The sequence below is a fragment of the Mustela nivalis genome, assembly GCF_964662115.1.
Source record: "Mustela nivalis genome assembly, chromosome: 20".
NCBI lineage: Eukaryota > Metazoa > Chordata > Mammalia > Carnivora > Mustelidae > Mustela > Mustela nivalis.
The window spans coordinates 16,216,626-16,242,496 of record NC_139039.1 but is presented as its reverse complement, the minus strand read 5'-3'; the positions used below and the strand labels follow the sequence as shown (position 1 = coordinate 16,242,496).

Genomic DNA, 25,871 nt, shown 5'->3' with positions numbered 1-25,871 from the left:
TTTGCCTGATATAAATAGCATGGCTTTTTGTCCCATTTTTTGGAGGCCACTGCCATGGATCCAGTCATCTACTGCTGACTAATAAACCATCCCACCTCCAGTGCCTGAACTCCATGGTCCTTATATTATATTCATAATCTCTGGGTCATAAATAAAGGCACAGCATACCTGGTGGATATTCTGCTCCACGTGTCATTGACTGGGGTCAGTCAGTTTATTCTGCAGGTGTCTGGGGGGATGTGGGGGTTCCAGGCAGGCTTCACTTTTGTGTCTGGCACTTTGGCAGGGATGGCTGGAACTTGCACACCTGCGTCCCTCTCCATGCACTCTCGGGATATTTTAAACACAATCTCATCAGATGATCCAGACTTCTAACACGGTGACTCCGGAAAGGAAGCAGCCGGGCTCTGTGGGTCTGGAACTGGAAGCCAGCACGGAGCTGCTTCCAGAATTGTTTCTTCAAAGTGAACAGAGAACTGTATCTGGGGAGAATTTCAAGGGGTGGGGGTCCTGCCCCCTACTTCTTGTTGGGAGGAGAATCAAAGCACTTTGGGCGATGTTTTACCTTTATCATAACATTAATCATCCTCTAACATGTATTTTCTGCTTTCTGTCATCGCCACTGAAATATAAGTCATAGAGAGAGCAGAGAGTTTTGTCTGTCTTGTCCCAACTGTCTAATATGTATTAGACACCCAATATTTGTCACACTAATGATGGGAGAATGTAGATAGAAGAGTGGATAATGAGGGAATGAAGTGCCGATGGCTGTGGTCTTCCGGGAAGGTAGGGGAGACCATCAATAGACCACCAGTTAGTGGTTCTCTCCATGTATATGAAGGGACAGCATTTTCCATCAGCAACAGTGGCTCAGTAAGGCTGTGGCTTTCACATCTGAGGAGAAACCATATCAGCATCTTCAGGACATGTGCTCCAGAGCATAGTGAATAAATTTAAGTTACTCCACCTGGAAACAGTCCTTCAGTTCCACTGACTAGTTACCAGTTAATCTTGTGGTTTACAGAAGTCTTCATCTCAATTTCATAGACTGGCTTCAGGGTCCATGAAACTCTCCAAAATTGTGTGGACAAATGTTTCATCAGTGTCTCAAAGGGTGATTTGACCCAAAAATATTACAAAGCACTGTCAGAATAAACTATATTTGGACTTCAGCTTTTAAATATGAAAACTGTCCTTCAAATACTATGAAGAACAAAAAAAAAAAAAAAAAAAAAAAAAAAATCACCTGAAATAGAAAAAGAAAAAAAAAGGCCACTTCTAACATTAACTACATATGTAGCAAGCAAATTGATGCAATAATGTTTAATGATTCCCCAGGAGCTGTGAAGTTTGATTTGGTCAGTGGCATGTGAACCTGCAGGGACTTACAGGGAAAGTTATTCTACCTACAAAGAGAAACCACAGCATTATGTCAAAAGTCACTTTAAAAGGAAAAAAAAAGTATTTGAAGAGACAAGACTATAAAAGGTGTATTTCCCAATTAGTGCTTAAAAGCCTCTGATCAAAATGTGCTATTTTCTTTTTTCTTTTAAAAAAATCTCCTAAGTGTATTTTAATAATTGAACTTGAACTAAAATTATAACCATTATTTGAAAATACTTTCACATATTTTTCTTTCCTCTTCTTTACCTTACTCACTAAACATAAGTTGTTTTTTTTTTTTTTTTAAGTTTGTAGTTGTCAAACTTTTAACAAAGATCTATATAATGGGGATATAGATGGTTAAGTATTTTAAGAACTGAGCAGTTTCTAAATTGAGGCTATAAAGATATTAGGTAGATTACATCTAGAAACACAAAATCTATAGCTAAGATAATGTAGGTCTAAAGTGGTTCATGAATATTGAAATGTGGAGGACTTTTTAAAGTTTTGTTCATTTCTTTAGTTTTAAATGTTAATTAGGCTATCACTATTAGAGTTTCTTGCTATGATCCCAGTTTTAAGCAGGCTAGAGAGTTCGAGGCTTCATCTTGGCCCCTTCCAGATTCCCTTCTCAATGCCTGAATTATATGAAATGAACAAAAACTGCATGGGATCACCCTTGACTTCTTCCCCATCACATTGATCCGATACCCTCAGCTTCTCAGCTGGAATCTCAGATTCTAGAGCCGTCTAAGTCATATAGCCCAGGTGGGAAAGGCATAAATATGGTACAAACACATGTCTTACAAAAACACACACAATCTATATTCTGATTTGGTCCTTGTTCCCAGTCCATAGCTCAAATCTGATGTTTTCCCCTTCTGCTCAAAAGTGCACTCCCTTACTCTAGATCTTCATGATTTTCCTCCAAGATAGTACCTTTACCTTGTCTTCCTGATGCTATACTACTTTATTTTTTCTTTCAAATGCTGCTAGGACAAAACTGTAGAAGAGTCCACTTTCTCTTCAAGTAGCAATAATGGCTTCTCATCGCTCAATGAAGCAATACTATGTCTTCTTCTTCTATCTTTCATACCAACGCATAGGTAACATGACCAGTTAGATAAAGAAGAGTGAGAAGAAGGTTGCAATTTATGATTGATTAGTTCATGATTAAAGATCCAACAAAAGCGTATAGGAAGACTATTTTCCCCCTAGCTTAGGATCCAAGATCCAGGAGTCAGCTATGTCAAGATATAGTATTAGCAAAATGTATACAGTGTGAGTCTGATCTGGTACATGGTACAGTAATGAACTGATGTATTATACTTTCTGGGTCACAGGAATCTGGGTCCAGGTGGCTCTGGATCTAGCTGTGTGTGATGTGTGTGTGCAAGTAGTAAAGAGACTTGAAGGAGAAGCAGCACCCTGGTTTTAGCTAGATATTTGCAGAAGAATAAGATTTGTTATTTATTTATTTATTTATTTATTTATTTATTTATTTATTTATTTTAAGAGAGAGTGGGAACATGCATGAGAGGTAGGGTGGGACAGAAGGAGAGGGAGAGAATCCTAAACAGACTCATGCTGAGTGTAAACCCCTATGCAGGTCTCAATGTCACCTCCCTGAGATCAGGATCTGAGCTGAAATCAAGTCCAGGGCTTAACTGGCTGAGCCACCCAGGTGCCCCAAGAATAAGAATTGCAGGAAGAAGGTGTGTAAATTCTTTGGTCAACCGATGTTCTATTAGTCACCAGCATATGCTTGCTCATTCAACTGGGATAGGTTTTTTCCTTGGGCTTTTCCCCCAAAACAGTAAACTTCCCTTCTAGTCTCTGTTAATGTTGTAACCCTTCATTTGAGATATTACTTCAAAGCTTCTGTACCTAGCCAAATCCTTACATTCCACTTTGGATTTTATTTCAAATGCTGCTGAGATGTTTTCCACTTCCATTTCAGTCATGGTGATATCTCCAGCTTTTTCCTCCTGACCTGTCTCCTATCAGATCTTCTGAACACACAGTGAATTATGGCCACATAGTGCATACTTAGTTTCATAAGTGGATAATAGGGAGCATAGCTTTAACTTGTCTTCAGTCTTTTTTTTTTCTTTTTTTTTTTTTGCTGTTGTTTGAGGGTTTTTTGTTTGTTTGTTTGTTATTTGTTTTGGGTTTTGTTCTGTTTTGCTTGTTTTGTCATTTTGTTTTGTGTCTTATAGTCAGCATAGCATAGTGCTAAAAGAAATAAACAACCTTTGGATGATTGTTTTAATCAGAGATCAATTTTTCCAAGAAATTATTAAATTTTCAGTATTATAACTTTTTTAAAGAGGAAGAGATAAATGTTATAATCATAAAACCACAGAATTTAAGACCTGAGAGTAATGTTTGACATCATCTCTTTCAACCTCCACAACTGATGGAAGAGGAAAGCCTTTGCAGAATAATTATTAGGTAGTGTGCACAAAGCTAAGCAGTAAACTAGTGACAGATCCAAGGCCAAAACTCAGGACTCTAACCCCATTCTAATGTTTTCACTAAGCTGGACTATCTTATATATACCTTCATAATTGGCATAATTGGCTGAAAATATTTTAACTATACTTATCTTTTGAGATTATACTTAGACATGTCTTCATATAAGCTGCAAAATACATAGCTTGAATATGAGTGTGGCTTACACTATTGGTTGACTATCCAATTCCCTTTCCTCCTTTATTATTATTTTGATATATCTACACATAAATAGACACAACAGAGAGGCATGGGTATGATCCTAGTTAAGACCTAAACGCTCTCAGTCCTCTTTGTGTTGAATCACCATGTGGTATGTTTTTTGTCATTGATAAAATATAATTGGGCATTCCCTCTCCACTGGCCAGGACAGCCGAGTGGCAGGTGCCGAGGGGCGGGTGGCACTCAAGCAGCGGCCATTGCACAGAGGTTGTGGAGTTCGCATAAGTATTTATAATTGAAGAAATGATGCCTCTTATCCAACATTTGAAAGGAACACAACGTAAGAACTTATTTCTTGAAGACAAGAAGACAAAAGGCTATTGGCTGGTGATGCTTCTTCATGATAATCTTGCCAAGCAGTTAGGTATTGGGAGTGAATCTTCTATTTGCTGATGAGACAGCCATGCTAGAAAAAACTAAAAGCTGGCCAAGGCTGCCACATCCTTGGCCTTCTTCTGTGATAATGGAGATGAGAATTTTGTTCTGCTGTTTTAGAAGGGGGACAAGAAAAAGTGTACTCTCATCCAGTGACCAATGCTTCAACCATCAACCATGGGATTGAGCCCCGAAGACTTTCTCACACTTGTGAAGAAGACAAAACATGATCCTATTATACTAAATTGTGATTAAAAACAACTACCAGAATACATATCTCTGAAAGCTGTTTTTCTTATTTGTAATTTCTAAAAAATCATTAAAAGTGTTGAGATTTTTAAAAATTATAGTTGAAAGTGTGCTAGGAAGTGACTACCTTTACAAATAAAAAAGAACAAAATCCCCATGTGGAGAAGGTTTTTAGATCTTTACCTCTTTGCCATTTTTGTGTCTGGAATTCAGATGTGATATTGGGAGTACAGGAGGCATCTTGTGAACTTGAGGATGAAAGCCACAACCAATGATTAAGAACAGAATTATAGAAGGAATCCACGTCCTTGATAACATTCAGGAGAAGCCGACTCTGTCCTGAATCAACTCCAGACTTCTCAGTGAGAACTATAAATCCCTTACTTGTCTAATCCGTAAGATATTAAGTCAGTCATATTATTTGACTTTTAAGCACTTTCGCAGTGACTTTGCTGCCATGGAACTTTTCAGCACATAAAGGCATAACTATTCTATAAAATGGCCTAAATATACTAAGCCTTTACTCTAAGCCCTTTAAATATGTTGTCTTATTTAATCATCACAACGACTGTATGAGGAATGCATTGATATCTTCTTTATAAAGAAGAAAGTTTAGAGTGGCGAATTATCACATAGTAACTGTCCCTGTGGTGGTTGATCATGTTTTGTCCATCTATCACACCACATAATAAGCCACAGGGAATACATTTGTGATAATTAAGGTGCTGTTTTAAAATTTAATATAGCTGGGGCACATGGGTGGCTCAGTTGGTTAGGTGGCTGCCTTGGGCTCAGGTCATGATCTCAGGGTCCTGGGATCAAGCCCATGTTGGGCTCCCTGCTCAGCGGGGGGCCTGCTTCTCCATTTCCCTCTCCCTGCCATTCCCCCTACTCATGCTCAAGATCTCTCTCTGTCAAATAAATAAATAAATCTTTAAAAAATTAAAATAAAATTTAATACAGTTGACCAACAACCTTGTTTTCTTCTCCAGAAATAAAACATTAAATCTATAGTAAAAACATAGAACCTGGACAATCTTTATGTCACCTAGGCAGAGAATAAGTTTAAGTTGTGCAGTTCTGGATCTATAACTTGATAATTTCATGAAGAATCTAGAACTGATTGCAGTTTTTGCTCTCTTGAGCTTGACCTTACATTGTGCTGGAAATTATTTGGGGTATAGAGGCCTGAAACAAAGGAACAAAAATGTTACATTCTGCAACTTTTCAGCATTTTGAGACCAACTGCACTTAACTGGAATAGCTTCTAGACTTACTTTCCTCCTACAAAAACCTCATTTAAGCTTAGATTTCAAATGGCATAAGTCCCTAAATCTTTCAGGTAATTTATGGCTTCAGATCCTTTATTCTGTAGGGATTATTTTCATCATTATTCCCTCAGAAAACAAAGGCAAGCAGAAAACACAATATAGGATGCTCCTGGATAAAAGGATTAAATATCTATGACAATCAAACAGTATAATTGAATGCTTATATCACTTAAATTGCCACTTATTAGAACAGCTTTTTAAAAAGGTAATTATAAATCTAGTTTTATCTGCCTAACTGAGAAAAGTGGTATTTTGAAGTCAACTGTAAATATACTTCAAGGTAAAAAAACAAAAACAAAACTTTCATTCTCTCATTAACACTAGATAATTGAGACAAAATATTTTGTGATTTGAACTTTTTGCATATTTTCTACAGTAAAATGGAGAAACTTTATCATGGCTTTATAGATAATAGATTCAGATTCTTTATCCAATCCAATATTCAGTGTTTTGGATGAGAGTCATAATAAAAATTCCCCAAAGTTGTAGTTTTACATGAAAACTTCTGGAAAACTTAGACTATTAACTGAATCTAATACCAACCAGATTAATCAATGATGAGTTTGTTAATGTGCCATGAGAATCTCCATTGAGATCCCTTCTGAAAGAACCTTATCACCTTCACTGGGTTTTCATATATTCCCCATAATACAATTTCATTTGGCTGAACATGTGACTATGTTTTACGGAAGCTCCAGTGCGATTGTTTTAGAGCTAATTCCTGCAAAGAAAAGAATCCTGTCACTAAGAACCCCCATCACCATAGCAATCCATTCTTCTATGTTAGGGAGACGTGAACTGTAAAACCTCCATGAGTTAACAGCTCAGTGGAGAGACGATATTTGCAATAGGAAAAAAGAAAAAAGAGTAAAGTAAGAAAGTGGCTATACATACAAGTTAAACTGAATGACGCAAATGAGAAGTAAAGCCAGACATCAGTGGGGAAAAAAGTCATTGCAGTCACAAATCCTATGACTGGATATGCTGCCCTTTGACTTTATTGACTCATTCATTCAGTACTCACTGGTGACTGCTGTGTGCCAGGCACAGTGTTAAGACTCTGAGAATATAGCACAGACTGGGTCCTCGTGGAGTTTGCAATGTAGTCGAGATCAGAAGAGAAACGATGTAGATGGGTAGTTGTGCAGCAACGCTAGGAAGGCCACGCTAGAGAAATGTCCAGCTTCCATGTGTTGGGGGGAGGGGGCCAGTGATCCCTTGGCAATATGGTGAAGGAAGTGCTGAGAATAAAAGATAAATAATTCATTAATTAAGGAAATATGACCTTTGGATAAATGCCCGGAAGTAGAATTGTTGGATCATAGGGTAGTTCTATTTTTAATTTTGTTAGGAAACACCATACTGTTTTCTGTAGTAACTGTACCAGTTTACATTTGTACCAACAATGCATGAGGTCTCCCTTTTCTCTACCTCCTCACCACTTATTATTCCTGTCTTTTTGATGAAAGTCATTCTAAAGATGACTTTCCCATTGTGGTTCTGATGTATATTTCCCTGATGATAAGTGATATCCAGAACCTTTTCATGTACCTGTTGTCCATTTGTATGTCTTCCTTGGAAAAAATGTGTATTTAAGTATTCTGTCCATTTTAATCAGACTTTTTGTTTGTTTTGCTGTTGAGTTGTATAAGGAAATGCAAATAGGATCTCAAAGAGATATCCGCACTTCCATTGCAGCATTATTATGATAACCAAGATATGGAAGCAACCTAAGTGTTCATTGATGGATGAATGGATAAAGAAGACATGGTATTCATACACAATAGAAGGCTGTTTGGCCATGAGAAAGGAGATCTGCCATTTGAGGAAACATGGATGAGCTTTAAGGACATTATGCTAAGGGAAATGTCAGAGAGAAAGACTAATAGTATACAATTTCACTTATATGTAGAATCTAAAAAAACAGGGAGTAGTGTAGTGGTTTCTAGGGGCTAGGGAGTGGGGCGAATGAGAGATGCTGGTGAAAGAGTACAAAATTCCAGTTATAAGATGAAGATGTTCTGGGGACCTCATGTGCAGCATGGTGATTGTAAGGTTTTGCAGGGGAGGTAAACACAACACCAGGCAAGGTAGGCTAAAGGCAAGACTTATTAAAGGCACTCTCCCCCAAAGTTTCAGGGCTTGTCAGAAAGAGATCCAGGAAAGTTGCACTGGGAAGAGGTGGGCACTCTCCAATGAGGTTCTGCAACTCGGAAAGGGGAGTTGAGGAAGTGGCACTGGGAGGGAGTTGGAGGGAGTCTCTTATTGGGCCAAGGCAGGACAGGGGCTCACATCCATATATGGTAAGGTATTTGGTGATTAGAAGGTATGGGGTGAGGGTTCCTGATACTCCTGTTTCCTGCATAGGTATCGGGTTACCTGTGGAGACTTGACCTGGGCATACACCCTTTTGGCAGGAGAGTCAAGGGTTAACGAAGAGGGTGGAGGGAGCTGGAAGATGGCCACCCCTGCAGTTATTTCTATTGTTCCTCCTGCATTCCAGGAACTACGGACCCAACAGTGATCATAGTTAATAATATTCTATTATATACTTGAAACTTGCTAAGAGAGCAAGTCTTACATGTTCTCACTACGGAGAGAACGGTGTAGTTAATGTGATGTGGTAAAGATGTTAGTGAAGAGTATGGTGGTAATTTTGTAAAATATGAAATCAATACATTATACATCTTAAACTTGTACAATGATTTATGTTAATTATATCCCAGTAAAGCTGGGGAAAATATTTACTGAGCATCTCTCTGTATGAATTCTTACAGAGTTTTTTTTTGTGTGTGTGTGTGTGTGTGTTTTTAAGATTTTATTTATTTATTTATTTTAAAGAGCATGACCCTGAGATCCTGACCTGAGCTGAAATCAAGAGTTGATAACTGACTGAGCCACCCAGGCACCCCAATTCTTACATAGTTTTAAAAATATATGCTGAATATTATAACTGAATTAAGAGCTTTGGGAGTTTAAAAAAAGGCGGGGGGGGGCGCAGAATTTACTATGCCTTTGGAAAAGAGGATTTCAAGTGAAGACTCCACAAGGGAGAAAACTACTAAGCTGAGTACATTTTTTGGTAGAGAAATTAAAGAAGATCATTAGAATAATAAGGACAGCAATGTAAAAGGGCATCCCTGTGGGGAACAGAGAAATTCCACCATGCGGAGACCAAAGGAGGCAGGAGTGAATGACAAGAAAGGGAGAAGAAGGAGACCAGAAAATAGACTGGAGTCAGGTAACAGGCATTGTAGTCCAGCTTACGAGAGTGCCAAGTCAGCCTCCAAGAGCTTGATATGAAATCCATGAAAATGAATGATGTCTTCAAGGAAGAAAGTATACATTAAAAGTAGCAGAGCTAAGAGTAGAGAAAGACTAATCCACTTCCTTCCATAAATTTACTTAGGAAGGCCAGGAAGAATTGCCTACATTAAGTGCTAATTTTACTAGTCTTCACCTATGACACAAAAGATTATTGATGCACCATTATTAGCAGGCCCAGCTTTAGTGGTTTTCCCAGCAGTAGGGATGAATTTGCACTAAATGTCAAGACTGCCTTGTTATCACCTTTTCAAAAAGGCTGGGAGTTATTAACAGTTGTAGGCCAAGGTAGAGACACAGACAAAATTCGGAAGTGGGCAAATTGTTTTTTAGTTCCTACCAACTTTGCATATGGGAGAGGGATGAGGGGAGAGACAGAGAGAAGGGGGGAGAGAGGGGGGGGGAGGTGCATGTTGAGAAGAGAAAGGGCACAAAACAACATTCCTTTGGATTACAAATCGGTATGCATTTCAAGGAAAATGGAACCTATTTCTAATTGAACTATTTATAACTCAGCAAAATTTGATTTGGCAAGAAATAGTGGAACACTAACTAAGTCCCTACACCTTTGTTTCTAAACCTCCTTAAATCTCTTTTCATTTGCTGTAAGAATTCATGACATGCCAGCTCAGAATCTTGAGAGCCTGGAGTTCTGTTCCTGGCAGTGGAATGACAAACTACATTCTACCACTCCTAATTGTAAGAAAGAGAAGATTCTTGCTAGATCATTCTGAATATAAAGCGATTATGCAGCAACGGTGATTTCTGAGACTACAAATGCACAACTGTGAGCAAATTTCATTCTTCTGAGATGTGCGTCAGAGGCAAACACGGAACATGGAAAGAGTTTGCTAAAATAACAATGAGCAAAACCCTGTAAAACAGCTACTTTGATTCTTTTAGACTGGCTGGCTGCCTAGGAGGTGACCTTGGGCAATTTCAGAAGCAAAGAAGAGATTTGGGCCAAAAGTGGGTGGAGGGGATGTGAAGAGAGAGGGCACGTAGTTACACATTTCTCAGGAGAAATTGTGAACACTGTGTGACCAAGAACAGGTTGCAGGGTATTCATGTGTAATTTTAATATGCAGGAGTAGAACAATTGCTCATCATAATATATGTGACATCTCCCTTTAATTTTTACTATCCATTGATGATTTTTGTCATATAATATGATTTACACCCACATTAATGAATGTTGACAATCTATCCGTTCTAAGAATGAAAATAAAAATATTTTGGCCTATATTCATCCTTAAATGAATGTATTTAAAAGCTCTTGATATTCCCTAGATATTCATGTCAGGGACAACTGATCTTTTTTTTTTTTTTTTAATTTTTAATTTTTTATAAACATATTTTTATCCCCAGGGGTACAGGTCTGTGAATCACCAGGTTTACCCACTTCACAACACTCACCAAAGCACATACCCTCCCCAATGTCCATAATCCCACCCCCTTCTCCCAAACCCCCTCCCCCCCAGCAACCCTCAGTTTGTTTTGAGAGATTAAGAGTCACTTATGGTTTGTCTCCCTCCCATTCCCATCTTGTTTCATTGATTCTTCTCGTACCCACTTAAGCCCCCATGTTGCATCACCACTTCCTCATATCAGGGAGATCATATGATAGTTGTCTTTCTCTGCTTGACTTATTTCGCTAAGCATGATACGCTCTAGTTCCATCCATGTTGTTGCAAATGGCAAGATTTCATTTCTTTTGATGGCTGCATAGTATTCCATTGTGTATATATACCACATCTTCTTGATCCATTCATCTGTTGATGGACATCTAGGTTCTTTCCATAGTTTGGCTATTGTGGACATTGCTGCTATAAACATTCGGGTGCATGTGCCCCTTTGGATCACTACATTTGTATCTTTAGGGTAAATACCCAATAGTGCAATTGCTGGGTCATAGGGCAGTTCTATTTTCAACATTTTGAGGAACCTCCATGCTGTTTTCCAGAATGGCTGCACCAGCTTGCATTCCCACCAACAGTGTAGGAGGGTTCCCCTTTCTCTGCATCCTCGCCAGCATCTGTCATTTCCTGACTTGTTGATTTTAGCCATTCTGACTGGTGTGAGGTGATATCTCATTGTGGTTTTGATTTGTATTTCCCTGATGCCGAGTGATATGGAGCACTTTTTCATGTGTCCATTGGCCATCTGGATGTCTTCTTTGCAGAAATGTCTGTTCATGTTCTCTGCCCATTTCTTGATTGGATTATTTGTTCTTTGGGTGTTGAGTTTGCTAAGTTCTTTATAGATTCTGGACACTAGTCCTTTATCTGATATGTCGTTTGCAAATATCTTCTCCCATTCTGTCAGTTGTCTTTTGATTTTGTTAACTGTTTCCTTTGCTGTGCAAAAGCTTTTGATCTTGATAAAATCCCAATAGTTCATTTTTTCCCTTGCTTCCCTTGCCTTTTGCGTTGTTCCTAGGAAGATGTTGCTGCGGCAGAGGTCGAAGAGGTTGCTGCCCGTGTTCTCCTCAAGGATTTTCATGGATTCCTTTCGCACATTGAGGTCCTTCATCCATTTTGAGTCTATTTTTGTGTGTGGTGTAAGGAAATGGTCCAATTTCATTTTTCTGCATGTGGCTGTCCAATTTTCCCAGCACCATTTATTGAAGAGGCTGTCTTTTTTCCATTGGACATTCTTTCCTGCTTTGTCGAAGATTAGTTGACCATAGATTTGAGGGTCTATTTCTGGGCTCTCTATTCTGTTCCATTGATCTATGTGTCTGTTTTTGTGCCAGTACCATGCTGTCTTGATGATGACAGCTTTGTAATAGAGCTTGAAGTCCGGAATTGTGATGCCACCAACGTTGGCTTTCTTTTTCAATATCCCTTTGGCTATTTGAGGTCTTTTTTGGTTCCATATAAATTTTAGCATTATTTGTTCCATTTCTTTGAAAAAGATGGATGGTACTTTGATAGGAATTGCATTAAATGTGTAGATTGCTTTAGGTAGCATAGACATTTTCACAATATTTATTCTTCCAATCCAGGAGCATGGAACATTTTTCCATTTCTTTGTGTCTTCCTCAATTTCTTTCATGAGTACTTTATAGTTTTCTGAGTATAGATTCTGTGTCTCTTTGGTTAGGTTTATTCCTAGGTATCTTATGGTTTTGGATGCAATTGTAAATGGGATTGACTCCTTAATATCTCTTTCTTCTGTCTTGCTGTTGGTGTAGAGAAATGCAACTGATTTCTGTGCATTGATTTTATATCCGGACACTTTATTCAATTCCTGTATAAGTTCTAGCAGTTTTGGAGTGGAGTCTTTTGGGTTTTCCACATATAGTATCATATCATCTGCGAAGAGTGATAATTTGACTTCTTCTTTGCTGATTTGGATGCCTTTAGTTTCCTTTTGTTGTCTGATTGCTGAGGCTAGGGCCTCTAGTACTATGTTGAATAGCAGTGGTGATAATGGACATCCCTGCCGTGTTCCTGACCTTAGCGGAAAAGCTTTCAGTTTTTCTCCATTGAGAATGATATTTGCGGTGGGTTTTTCATAGATGGCTTTGATGATATTGAGGTATGTGCCCTCTATCCCTACACTTTGAAGAGTTTTGATCAGGAAGGGATGCTGTACTTTGTCAAATGCTTTTTCAGCATCTATTGAGAGTATCATATGGTTCTTGTTCTTTCTTTTATTGATGTGTTGTATCACATTGACTGATTTGCGGATGTTGAACCAACCTTGCAGCCCTGGAATGTTAATGGGCTAAATGCCCCAATCAAAAGACACAGGGTATCAGAATGGATAAAAAAACAAAACCCATCTATATGTTGCTTCCAGGAAACTCATTTTAAGCCTGAAGACACCTCCAGATTTAAAGTGAGGGGGTGGAAAAGAATTTACCACGCTAATGGACATCAGAAGAAAGCAGGAGTGGCAATCCTTATATCAGATCAATTAGATTTTAAGCCAAAGACTATAATAAGAGATGAGGAAGGACACTATATCATACTCAAAGGGTCTGTCCAACAAGAAGATTTAACAATTTTAAATATCTATGCCCCCAACGTGGGAGCAGCCAACTATATAAACCAATTAATAACAAAATCAAAGAAACACATCAACAATAATACAATAATAGTAGGGGACTTTAACACTCCCCTCACTGAAATGGACAGGTCATCCAAGCAAAAGATCAGCAAGGAAATAAAGGCCTTAAACGACACACTGGACCAGATGGACATCACAGATATATTCAGAATATTTCATCCCAAAGCAACAGAATACACATTCTTCTCTACTGCACATGGAACATTCTCCAGAATAGATCACATCCTCGGTCCTAAATCAGGACTCAACCGGTATCAAAAGATTGGGATCATTCCCTGCATATTTTCAGACCACAATGCTCTAAAGCTAGAACTCAACCACAAAAGGAAGTTGGGAAAGAACCCAAATACATGGAGACTAAACAGTATCCTTCTAAAGAATGAATGGGTCAACCGGGAAATTAAAGAAGAATTGAAAAAAATCATGGAAACAAATGATAATGAAAATACAACGGTTCAAAATCTGTGGGACACAACAAAGGCAGTCCTGAGAGGAAAATATATAGCGGTACAAGCCTTTCTCAAGAAACAAGAAAGGTCTCAGGTACACAACCTAACCCTACACCTAAAGGAGCTGGAGAAAGAACAAGAAAGAAACCCTAAGCCCAGCAGGAGAAGAGAAATCATAAAGATCAGAGCAGAAATCAATGAAATAGAAACCAAAAAAACAATAGAACAAATCAATGAAACTAGGAGCTGGTTCTTTGAAAGAATTAATAAAATTGATAAACCCCTGGCCCGACTAATCAAAAAGAAAAGAGAAAGGACCCAAATAAATAAAATCATGAATGAAAGAGGAGAGATCACAACTAACACCAAAGAAATACAGACTATAATAAGAACATACTATGAGCAACTCTACGGCAATAAATTTGACAATCTGGAAGAAATGGATGCATTCCTAGAAACATATAAACTACCACAACTGAACCAGGAAGAAATAGAAAGCCTGAACAGACCCATAACCAGTAAGGAGATTGAAACAGTCATTAACAATCTCCAAACAAACAAAAGCCCAGGGCCAGACGGCTTCCCGGGGGAATTCTACCAAACATTTAAAGAAGAACTAATTCCTATTCTCCTGAAACTGTTCCAAAAAATAGAAATGGAAGGAAAACTTCCAAACTCATTTTATGAGGCCAGCATCACCTTGATCCCAAAACCAGACAAGGATCCCACCAAAAAAGAGAGCTATAGACCGATATCCTTGATGAACACAGATGCGAAAATACTCAACAAAATACTAGCCAATAGGATTCAACAGTACATTAAAAAGATTATTCACCATGACCAAGGGACAACTGATCTTAATTCGTCTCTCTGAAGTCTTCTCAGAACATTCATTAAGAAAGGCAGGACTGCAGCTTTCATACATCAAGGATTTTATGCATGACAAGTTTCTTGAAAAACACTTAAGGACTGCATGATTCTTGACAACATTTACCACCAGGTGATTGCAATTTGCTTACATTTAAAAAAAAAAGTATGTGCTTTTGATTCAAATTTAAAATAATGTTAAAATCTTCAACTTGCCAAGACATAAAGTCAAAAATGTAGTCTGTAGGAAAAAGAAAAAGAAATCACTTTCAAATGCAGTGTTTTATCATTTCAGAAAAAAAAATCATATTCAATTTAATACAAATAAAAATATCTATGCTGTGTAGATAGTGCTGATTATTTCCATCATCCGGTCAATAGTAGAAAGAGAATTGTGATAGAAATGGATGGGAGTTGCAGTTTTCAGCAAATTTATAGTTCTGCTGCATTTTAGCAGATGAACTTTAAATAAGAGATTATGTTGCTTACTTGGAAGTTTTTAAAAATAGACTCATTAGAAATAATTCTGGGGCCTGCAGGCTCCATGCTACACCCAATGCTTCTTCCCACTGCACTGCTAGGACCCTAACTTAGGCTCCACTTACGTCTTAAGGGGGTACTGCAAATTCTCCCGTTCTGCTAACACATGGAACAGCTCTGGATTTCCTTTCCTCGCTTGCACACTTCCAGTCTGTTATGGGGTGAATTCCGTCCCCACCCCAGCCCCCTTACCCCCCCCACCCCTACCCCCACGCAAAAGGCGCTGAAGTTCTAACCTGGGAATGTGACCCTCCCTATTTGGAAATAGAGCATTTAAGGCTGATTAAGTTAAGATGAGGCCATCGGGATGAGCGCTGATTACATATGATTTTGTCCTTATAGAGAGGGAAAATTTGGACATAGACTCAGAGGCAGGCAAACTGAACGTCACAGGAAGACTCAAGGAGCTATGAGCCCCCAGGAGAAAGACCTGAAACTGATTCTTCCCTAGTACTTTCAGTGAGAGTATCCTGATTTCAACTTCTAGCCTCCAGAACAATGACAGTAAACTTCCTTTATGGTTCTCTGTTAGGGCAGCCCTGGCAAACCAGTGTAGTACCCCATTCATTCTATTCCACGGCCAGCACTTACTGTTTTTAAAACTCCACGTGATATTACCACTTCCTCGGTGATGACGTGGCTACATTTCCTCCTGCACCTAGAAAGTGTCAGACACGGATTAGGTACTTCTAATCGCATGTTGAGAAAAAATGATAAATGACCAAATTAATTACCTACCAAGTTAAGAAAAATCACCTCATTCAAAACATTAAGAAAATACACCATCTGTCTTCAACCTGCTTTTCCAAACTTTTCCACATCTCGTACATTACAACCCAACTTGGCTTTTAGCTGTACTTTCAAAACACTGAATTTATGCATTTCACCTAAATATTTTCATGCTCTATGTGTCAGCCTCTGTGATGTTCATTTTGCACTGATTTTTTTAATCCCCTGCTAGCCTCTTCACATTTTAACTGGTCACAGCCTATGTATTTAAAGTCTGTTACCCCACCTACTCTGTGAGCCCCATTATAATTCCCCAACTCAGTGTTTGATCTGCTCTCTGAATCTTCAAGCACTTTGGTGACTAGTTTTAGGCCATTTATATTCTTCCTTGGGATGTGGATATCTGGCAAGTAGGTGTTTATCTATAATTAAATGATTAATGATTTGAGGGCTGGGACTGTGTTGAATCAAACGAGCATGTCACATAGTAGGAGCGAAAGTAACACACAGAGTAGATGCTCAGTACATACTTTGAGTTAAATTATTATAAATTAATGAGACATATTTAAATGTGATACCAGGATGGTCTTTGCCGATTTTGCAGAAAAAAGGAAGAAGTGGCAACAGAAACAGAAGTTGCATGAGGTCAGCCCCTTGAGACCAGAAGTGGCAAGGAGAGGGATTGTCCCCTGAAGACTCTAGGAAGCAGCCCTGCCCCCCACCTTGATGGTGATCAGGTAAAGCTTGTTTCAGTATTATGGCCACTAAAATGATTGTACTATTATTTGTGTTGTTTTAAACCACTTGTGTTGTGGCAATTTGTTAATAACTGCAAGAGGAAATTAATACAGGACTGAAAGTGTTACTTCTGGATACACCAGTATTTCCCTGAGAAACGCTGTGGAGAAAAGAGCATTGTAATCAAATATACTGGCCATTGTGGCATATCACTCGTGGAGATTTGAAATTCACATCAGCATATTAGGCTCTGAGGAGACATAAAGAGTCTGTTTAACACAGCATTTAGCAAAAGCACTTGACCACATAACCACCCTCCCCCAGCACACACATACATAAACACACCTACAGACCACATACCACCTATTAACGTCCCAGAGAACACTTCTGGGAAATTCTAATGCAAGCTAATTAGATCATTAGGCAAGTGTTGCTCACGATGGCAGTACCACAGAGGTATTTCCTTAGGATTCACTCAAATGGTACCATCTGATATAGAAACTTCTAGCTCCCAAAGTTAAGCTGATCTAGAGTCATGCCATATTCATTGTGAAGTTGCTACCAAAAAGTGAAAGAGAGCACATGATGATCTAAATAATGGAAGTATTTTAACATTCAAAACGTCAGTGCTTTTGATATTTAGGAATTTTAAAGTAGTCAGATTTTTAAATTGTCCCATTCTAGTGACGGCGTCAAGAACTCCTTCTTTGATTTAGCCACTTATTTCAGGATCTTCATTGGTACTCATAAAATTATTTATTTATTTATTTTAAAATTTATTTGACACAGAGAGAGAGATCACAAGTAGGCAGAGCAGCAGGCAGAGAGAGAGGGAGAAGCAGGCTCCCTGCTGAGAAGAGAGCAGGATTCAGGGCTCGATCCCAGGACCCTGGGATCATGACCTGAGCCAAAGATGGAGGCTTTAACCCACTGAGCCACCCAGGTGCCCCTCATAAAGTGATTTCTTACACAGATCCTTCTTTTGATTTTCTGGTACATAGTGGGCACAGACCAATGGAGATTGGGAGCAATCTGGGCCACTAGCAAGGGAAATTAAATGCTCTAAATAAATGTTTAACCTAAGCAGGTGTTTTGGTCACTTGCAGTAAGTTCTCCCTTTTTTTTGTTTCCTAAAGTGGAATTTTCTGATTCTAAATCATCAAAAACCACATCATGAAAGCCGAATACTCTGGATCATGCAATGAGGTATTTTCCTGAAAGCTTGGTAGCAGAAGATGTGGTGTCTGAAATTCGTGGTTCTTATACCATATGATGGCTGATGAACTCATTTACTTTATTGAGCCCATATTTATTGATTGCCTAATATCTGCAAATTTTGAGAGCTACCGTAGTGAGGGAAAACAAAAACAAAATGCAAAACCCTTAGCCTTGCCTTCATGAATCTTACAGTGTAGGTGGTGGACAGACAGACATTAGTCTCAAATTTAAATAAATGTACTGGGTAAGCCACAGAATAGACTGTTAACTGGTAACTTAATTACAGCAGCTTTCATTCAAGTACAGCTTGTCTGTAGAAATCAGACCATAGTTGGGGCATCCTAGGATCATGCCTTGTGCCCAACACAATGGGCCGCCCACCTAGCAGGGTGGCCTCCTTTGTTCTCCTGCTCATGTTCCCTCTGGCTATCACTCTCTCTCTCAAATAAATAAATGCAATCTTAAGAAAAAAAGAAATCAAGTCATACTCATACTCTCAGAATCAAAGACAAGCAGCTTTCTTTCAAAGAAAGTTTATTGGTAGACCTAATCTTGCTTATTTCAAAACAAGGGAACTCCTCAAAGTTTATGTCATAAAACGTATCAGCTCTGCTCACATTTTTTCAGAACTTAAGTTTTAAAACAGTCCTTCACAAAAATAACAAAGCCCACAATAACACTTCTAGGTTATCACCAGAAAGCAAAATGCAGAACGTTGATCCCCACCACCTGGGGATCAAGGCAATAGCTAGGGTGCAAAATTTAAGGAGTTAACCAGAAAACTCAGTACTCAGGGGAAATTACTATAAGAGGATTAATATTTTTTAAGATTTTAGATTTATTCCTTTGACACAGAGAGAGAGAGAAAGAGACAGGCAGAGTCAGAGGGAGAGGTAGGCTGCCTGCTGAGCAGGCATCCCGACGTGGGGCTTGATCCCAAGACCCTGGGATCAGGACCTGACCCAAAGGCAGCTGCTTAACCAACTGAGTCACCCAGGCACCCCTATAAGAGGATCATTTTTGGTAAATGAGTACCAAAATACAGGATGAACAAGATATAAAACCTTGAAATAAAGCTGGAATCATTATCACAGATATTTGACTCAACACTACACTGGTCATTACCCTTCTTCGGCTAATCTGCTATGCGGCTGTTGTCCGTTTGTCCATCCAGATTCAGTATGCCCCCAACTCTAATCCTTCTCCAAAGGCTTGGTACCTCAGGAAGCTATCTTTAGCTGGTCCCTCTTCCTCTCTGCCTTCTAATTAGGCTCAGCCAATGGAAATTTAGTGCAGACTAGCAGAGGACAAAGGAGTAATGAGGTTAGGGTATTTATTCCATGCTTCTTTTCCTACTGGGTGCTCCCATACCAAAGGCCATAGCTCAGCCTCCCTCCCCTGCAGCTTGCTTACAGCCCCCTACCTCTGCTCCTTTGAGCCAGTGGTGATGGCTTTCTTTCTTTGTGAGGATGCTTCGACATCTCTCTTGGGTCCCCATAGCCTTATCTGCACCTCTGTAAATAGATTCCTTATTAAACTCTCCAACAAAATCCTGTTTAAATAGGCTAAATAGTTCCTGCTGGGACCCAACAGCCTGGTACCAAGCCAGGTCATCTGTATGCAGTGCCAAAATACAAACCATGACTAAACAGTATCTTAATTTACATTCTATGATTGAGAACTTAGTATGATTGGACCTTGTTCCAAAAGCAATGCCTTCGTATGATCCCTCAAGTATTGGCCTGGCTACTTTGCCCTCCCAGTCCAAATCTGGCAACTGGTTTGTTTCAGAGATGCTGAGCAGTTTTCCGTGTTTCTTAACGCTAGATAAAATACTTGCATAATTAATGCAGTTGAGAAAGTTTTGGAAATACATGTTGAACTCAGATGATATGAAATGTCCATTTCATCATGCAGGCATTCAATCAAAATTTCTCTTAATTACTGGGTCAACTTGAACAAAAACTATTTGGTTGTTTTGGTTTTGTTTTGTTTTGTTCTGTTTTTAACCTGATTAGTTAATTAGATCTATGATATAATTGGAATGGGCCCTGGGCTGAAACAAACACAAAGGAAGGATTTGGATGACTACATCAGTTCTCATCTTGCAAACCATGTACTTTTCACATTACTACCAACAAAAACAGTACTCAAGACAGCCTTGTAGACTGACATAAAATGTTTATTTGTTAGCATAATTCTTTCTCATGAGGATCATAAAATTTTGGTTAACTCAATTTTTTCATTGTCAGGTATGTGGCAGTAATTCAGATAATACTATACTAAATTTTCTCGTTTCTCACATTTTAGTGAATGTTTTAAGCTTTTAATTTTTAGGTGTGCATGTATAATTGCCATTTTTGTAATAGTTTTATAATATTTTATTTTGTAATAGTCTAATAAGATATGAAAGGGAATAATAGAAGGCAGATATTTATAAAAATTATTTGTTTTCATCACGATATAAGGACACTGCTATATAAATAGAGATTAGTAGAAAATCTATAATTTCTTGATTGTAGAATATGTAATATTCTACTTATTCATGTCCAACCACACTTCCCTTCCCTTCTCAGGTAATACAGGTCATAATGTATTTGTGTTTACATGGGGGTATGAGGGGCACATGACTTACTTATTGAAATCTTTCTTATATTCTGCCACTCTTTAAACTACTGGATGTTTCAGAGCTTCATGAAAGACACTAACATTACATTAACTTCTATGTATTTTGCAAATATCCTCTATAAAATCAAATGTTCAGGGCCTTTGAATTTGGTCAGAATTTTATTTACTCACATCATTTATTATTGCTAGAATTTGGCAAGGTTCTAATATAAACCCGAGTACTGAGCCTCCAAAAGTATTCAAACAACTCAAATTCCACAGATTCTTCTCAAATAAAATAAGTCAGAGGGCACAGGAAAAAATGGAACAAATTAGATTTTTCCTGTTGAGATGGATCAGGATGCAATGAAATCAGTCGAGTTCTGGCAACCACAGAAGCACTGTACAAAAGACAAACAGTTTCTCCGTGTGTGTGTGTGTGTGTGTGTGTGTGTGTGTTCCTGAGCTTCTCATCTGAAAAAGCAAAGGAGTTTAATTAAATGTGGATTGAGACTCCCAGCCACCATATCATCCCTGCTCGATGATAGATGGAAGTAGTTTTGTTGCTCAGGACTACTCACTTAATTCAATCGTGGTTTTCCGCCGCCAGAAATAAAATAAATAAATAAATCCCCGCACTTAACATTTACTTGACGCCTTGCTTTTTTAAGGATTGAGGTGGCAAGCCAGGTGAAGGAAAACATGGCTAAGTACGTCTTGGTTGCGAGCGCTCCATCTCTTCTGGGCCCCCTCTCCAGCCCCCTCCCCGAGCAATTACCCAACACACCCACACACACAGCCCCCCCTCCCCATATCAGTGTAATAGAGTCTCTCAGGGCCATCACTTCACTGCCCAGATATTTTAAATGTAAATTAGAACACCTTCTGAAATGGATTGAAAAGAAAATTCATAAGATCAATTTCACAGGCCAGAGGAGAGCAAACTAATAATATGGATACTCAAACAATAGAGCACATAAAATAGCAAGGATATCAGGCAATTTGCCCAAAAATTACATATTCCGGGTGACCTAAATCCATTTGCATAAGCCGCCCGTGCTACTGTTGTAGTGTTTTGTTTTTCCCTCTGGTGGTTTTAGGGCTCTGGCAAAATTCAACCTGCACAGTTTATGAAAGGCTTCTGCTGGGTGTCTTCATTTAAAAACTGCATTGGCAGAACAGGTGTAATGGTAATCGCCTCAACATCATGTACTTATCGCAAGTATTATCAGACGCTGGGGATCAGAGTCTCCAGGCCCCATGGCCAGATTTCCCCGTGTGCTTCTGGAGGGAATGCAAGATGCATAATGAGAATGGCCAGGGTACAAATACCTTGTTTCATTTTCTTGTTTTGTTTTGTTTTGATTTTTTAATCTCCTCTGATCATTTTGTGCTTTTTATCTTCTCTGTGATTCCCAGGAACATCCATTTTTAGAATTAGGTATAAGGCAGAGATCTTAGTGACTCTGTGCATGTACTTTGGAGTTGGAGGCATCTGGGTTTGAATCCGGACAGTGTCATCTGCCTGTCTTATGTTTGGGCAAGTGACTTAACACCAGTAAGCCTTTCTCATCTGTAAATGAAAATGGTGCCTAATCCACGGGGCTGTTGTGAGGATTAAATAGCATCATCCTAATAGCCTAGCAAACTGCCTCGTGCTGCCAAACTGGTGTTTTATAAGTAACTTCAAAGTGTATTTTTCTGCCTGCATCACTCCTTTTCTTCTAGTCAGCTCAACACACCATTCATTTTTCTCTTTTGCTTTTCCATCTGCCTCTTGCCAGCCATGGGACCCAGAAGCACTAAAATTCCACATCTCCTCGGTCTTCCTTGCCAATGTCAGCTTCCATCAGTGCCACCCACCAACTCTGCCATCCAGACCCGCTAAATTGCCCCCAGTCTACCCCCACTGAGGGCCGCTCCTGGATCTTCGCCTTGCACGTGCTCTCTCCTCACTGTGTGAACAAACCTTGGTTCACTTCTTAGGACTCCGCTCAAGGGTCGCCTCCTCATCTCCACACTCAGCCCCTTCTTTCTCTGTATCCCCATTTACCCTGACAGCACTGATCTCCTTTATTGTAAGTGATTGTCTATGTACACAAGTACGTAGAGTCTTTCACCAGATGACACTGACTGGAGATTAACCAGAAGCATCTCTGGATTTTCGTTCGTGTCATTTTCCTGCTCTTGTCCTAATATGCTGACAGTCATACCACAGGGGTTCAATCCAGTTTTGTTGAGTAGTGGTCTGGGCACCTCTCACACAGAAGTGAGCAACAGTCGTATCACTCAGTGAAACTCAAAGTTGCACAGCGTGGTAACCGTCATTAATAATACTGTATTGTGTTTCTGAAAGTTGCAGAAATTAGATCTCAAAAATTCTCATCATAGGAAGAGTTGTAACATGTGTAGTGATGGATTTTTACTAGGCTTATTGTGATGATTGTTTTGCAAAATATACGTATATTAATCTTTATGGTGTACACCTGAAACTAAAATAATATTACATGTCCATTATATCTCAATAAAAAATAAAAACATTGTTTGCCAACCCCCACAATTCACCATATATTCACACACCATGCATCTATAAGACAGCCCTTGTCCTCTAGATACTGAACATCTCTGAGAAGAGATGAATGTGTAAACGGCTAATTGTTATGTAATGTGCAGTAGAAGGGGCCATGGGCAGTCAGAGGAGAAGCATTTATTTAAATATGAAAAAGTTTAAAAAGGGATTTTGAAAGAGTTGAAACTTGTGCTTCTAAAGAACATCTCTAAAGCATTATCAACATCATTTATTGTTATCATTTATTTTCAGATTTTACAAGGACAGCAAATTCTAAACATGTGACCCATGTGAATTTCTATGAACTTAATATTCTGGTTAACATAAGCAACTATATAGAGAGGTTATTAGTCTTGTGCAATAATTTCCAATTATTCATATTAACATATTCTTAGCACTAAAATTAAATTAACCATAATTGCATCTTTGATGATTCAGAAGGCATGTTAGAATACTGCAGTGACTCAAGGTCGGTGTGAAATTTGTTCCTACTGCATGAAGCAAATGGTTATTTGAACATTATTTGAAGTAAGTGTAAGTACACATTTGCTGAAACATTTAGAATTTTACCACTCAATATGTAGGACTACATAGTTGATATTCAAAAGGCCGTTAACTGTCCTAAATAACATAATACATATTCTTATTCCCTCTCTTCGTTCCTCTTCTCCAAATCTAAGAATACAGCTCTGGGGCATCTGGGTGGCTTAGTTGGTTAAGTGTTCAACTCTTGGTTTCGGCTCAGGTCATGATCTTATGGTCATGAGATCAAGCCCCATGTGGGGCTCTGCACTGAGCTGAGCGTAGAGCCTGATTGGGATTCATTCTTTCCTCTCCCTCTGACCCTCCCTCCTTGCTCATGCATTCGCACGCACTCTCTCTCTCTCTCTCAATCACTCTCTCAAAAATAATTAATTAATTAACTCACTAATTAATTAATTTTTAAAAAGAATACTGCCCTATAGGACAGGTATGTGGACATGAGGAATTTATGCAAAATTAGAGAAATGGCCATTTTATTAGGGTTCATCAATATCTTTTAAAATTTTTGTTTAATTGGCACAGAAGTAGTGACTGAAAGATTTCAAAGTAGCCACTAGGTTCATGTGTCAGCTGGAGTGAACCTCCATTATGAACTGCTCTTCAGTCCTTTTTAATGTAACTCTTGATGGGTTCTGTGAGAACTCTTTCACATCAAAATGTCATTCATTTTCAGAGAAGACAATTCCCAATTATTCTTCTTAGTATTTTTTTCCTGACTACTTAATCCATTCAACAAATTTTAACAAATTATCTTATCTTGCAACTTATACTTTGTCCTAAAAATTTTGAAGAGATTATACAGAAATTCTTAGGCTAGAACCCCATTCCCAATATCTGTAAGACTGTCTAGAGTCCACAAGTCATGAAATAAAGAATTGAAAAACAGCAGCAACAATAGCTTTTATAGCTTCTGATGTATGGTTTATGGATCCTATGTATTTTATTTTGGGATACGCGTATTGGCCATAGGTATTATGGGTAGATAATTCACCAAAATGAGAGTGAGGCCTATGAAAAATAAGCTAGTTACAGATCACCATAAAAGGTTAACTAATATCTACCTTGCTGCTTTTCACGTGTGCTGCACGGGACCGGCGTTGCTATGTCTTCCTGCTGGACAAGAATGTGGACATCCTCATGAGCTTGTTTCAGGATTCATCAGAAATAGGGATTATACGTATGATTACACAGCAAATGAAAACATTGAGTGTCACACAAAATAGAGTTATTTCACTGCATTAACGTCTCCCCTCCTAAAAACCACAGCAGCACCAACAGCATGAGCACAAACAAGCAGAGGACACCAGAGGCTGCGGCTTTGTTTCTGGGACTCCTGGTGGACGTGGGTATCTGAGGGCATCTATGGTTCCTCCATTACAGCTAAATCTTCCAAAAGCAGCAGTGCATGGAAAGAAGTTTTAACTCTGAGTGAATACAAAAAGGACTCTTCTGAAAACGTTCCTTCTACTACACGCCGTAGCCGGGCGAAGATAGCGGTGCTTTTTTTATTCTCTCATTCTCATAAAAACCTAGACAATAATTGGACAATTCACGGGGATAAACTTGGATTCTCCCTTTCTATCTTAATCTACTTCGTGAGAGGAAAGAGGAAGAAAAATGCTCTCCTTCTATTGTATTTATGTTTTGTATTGCTGTTATCCAATAAGATAAAAATAATTCAAGTTTTGTAAAAATTTTTGTATAGGCATTGTCCTATGGTTTAAAAATAAAAATGACATAAAAATAATATAATAGAAAATAAACAGGTTTTTGAGTTACTTTTGTATCCTTTTTAGTAAAAGACTGAATACTACAAAGATCTTTCTACACTTTTTTTTTTTTTTTTCGCTTATAATGTATCCTGGAAATTTCTTTCACAGCAAAATAAAAAAAGTTTGCATTCTTCTTTACATGAATATTGTAGAAGTATCACTGTTTATGCATTAATTACTTTTTAAAGTGAGGAAAATGCAAGCTATAAATTTCATCCTCTTCTTTAAAAATATAAGCTTTCACTTAATATTTTAGACCAAAGGCAAAAGAAGAGTTGAAATCCAGTGCTTTAAGGTCTTCAATGAATGTTACAGCCACAAATCAATAGATGATAGTTTCATGTTCATATTGCAAAATATTACT

At 38.5% G+C, this 25,871-nt stretch overlaps 1 long non-coding RNA gene across 1 annotated transcript in view; it reads left to right on the top strand.

Annotated features, from left to right (window-relative positions):
- The window catches only part of LOC309855138, a 45,402-nt gene extending 19,930 nt beyond the window's left edge, over positions 1 to 25,472 (top strand). Inside the window, exons 3-4 of the long non-coding RNA XR_014306637.1 lie at positions 16,665 to 16,797; positions 25,002 to 25,472. This is a non-coding gene — a long non-coding RNA (uncharacterized lncRNA). The remainder of the gene's footprint in view (positions 1 to 16,664; positions 16,798 to 25,001) is intronic.
- Positions 25,473 to 25,871: the final 399 nt, after the last annotated feature.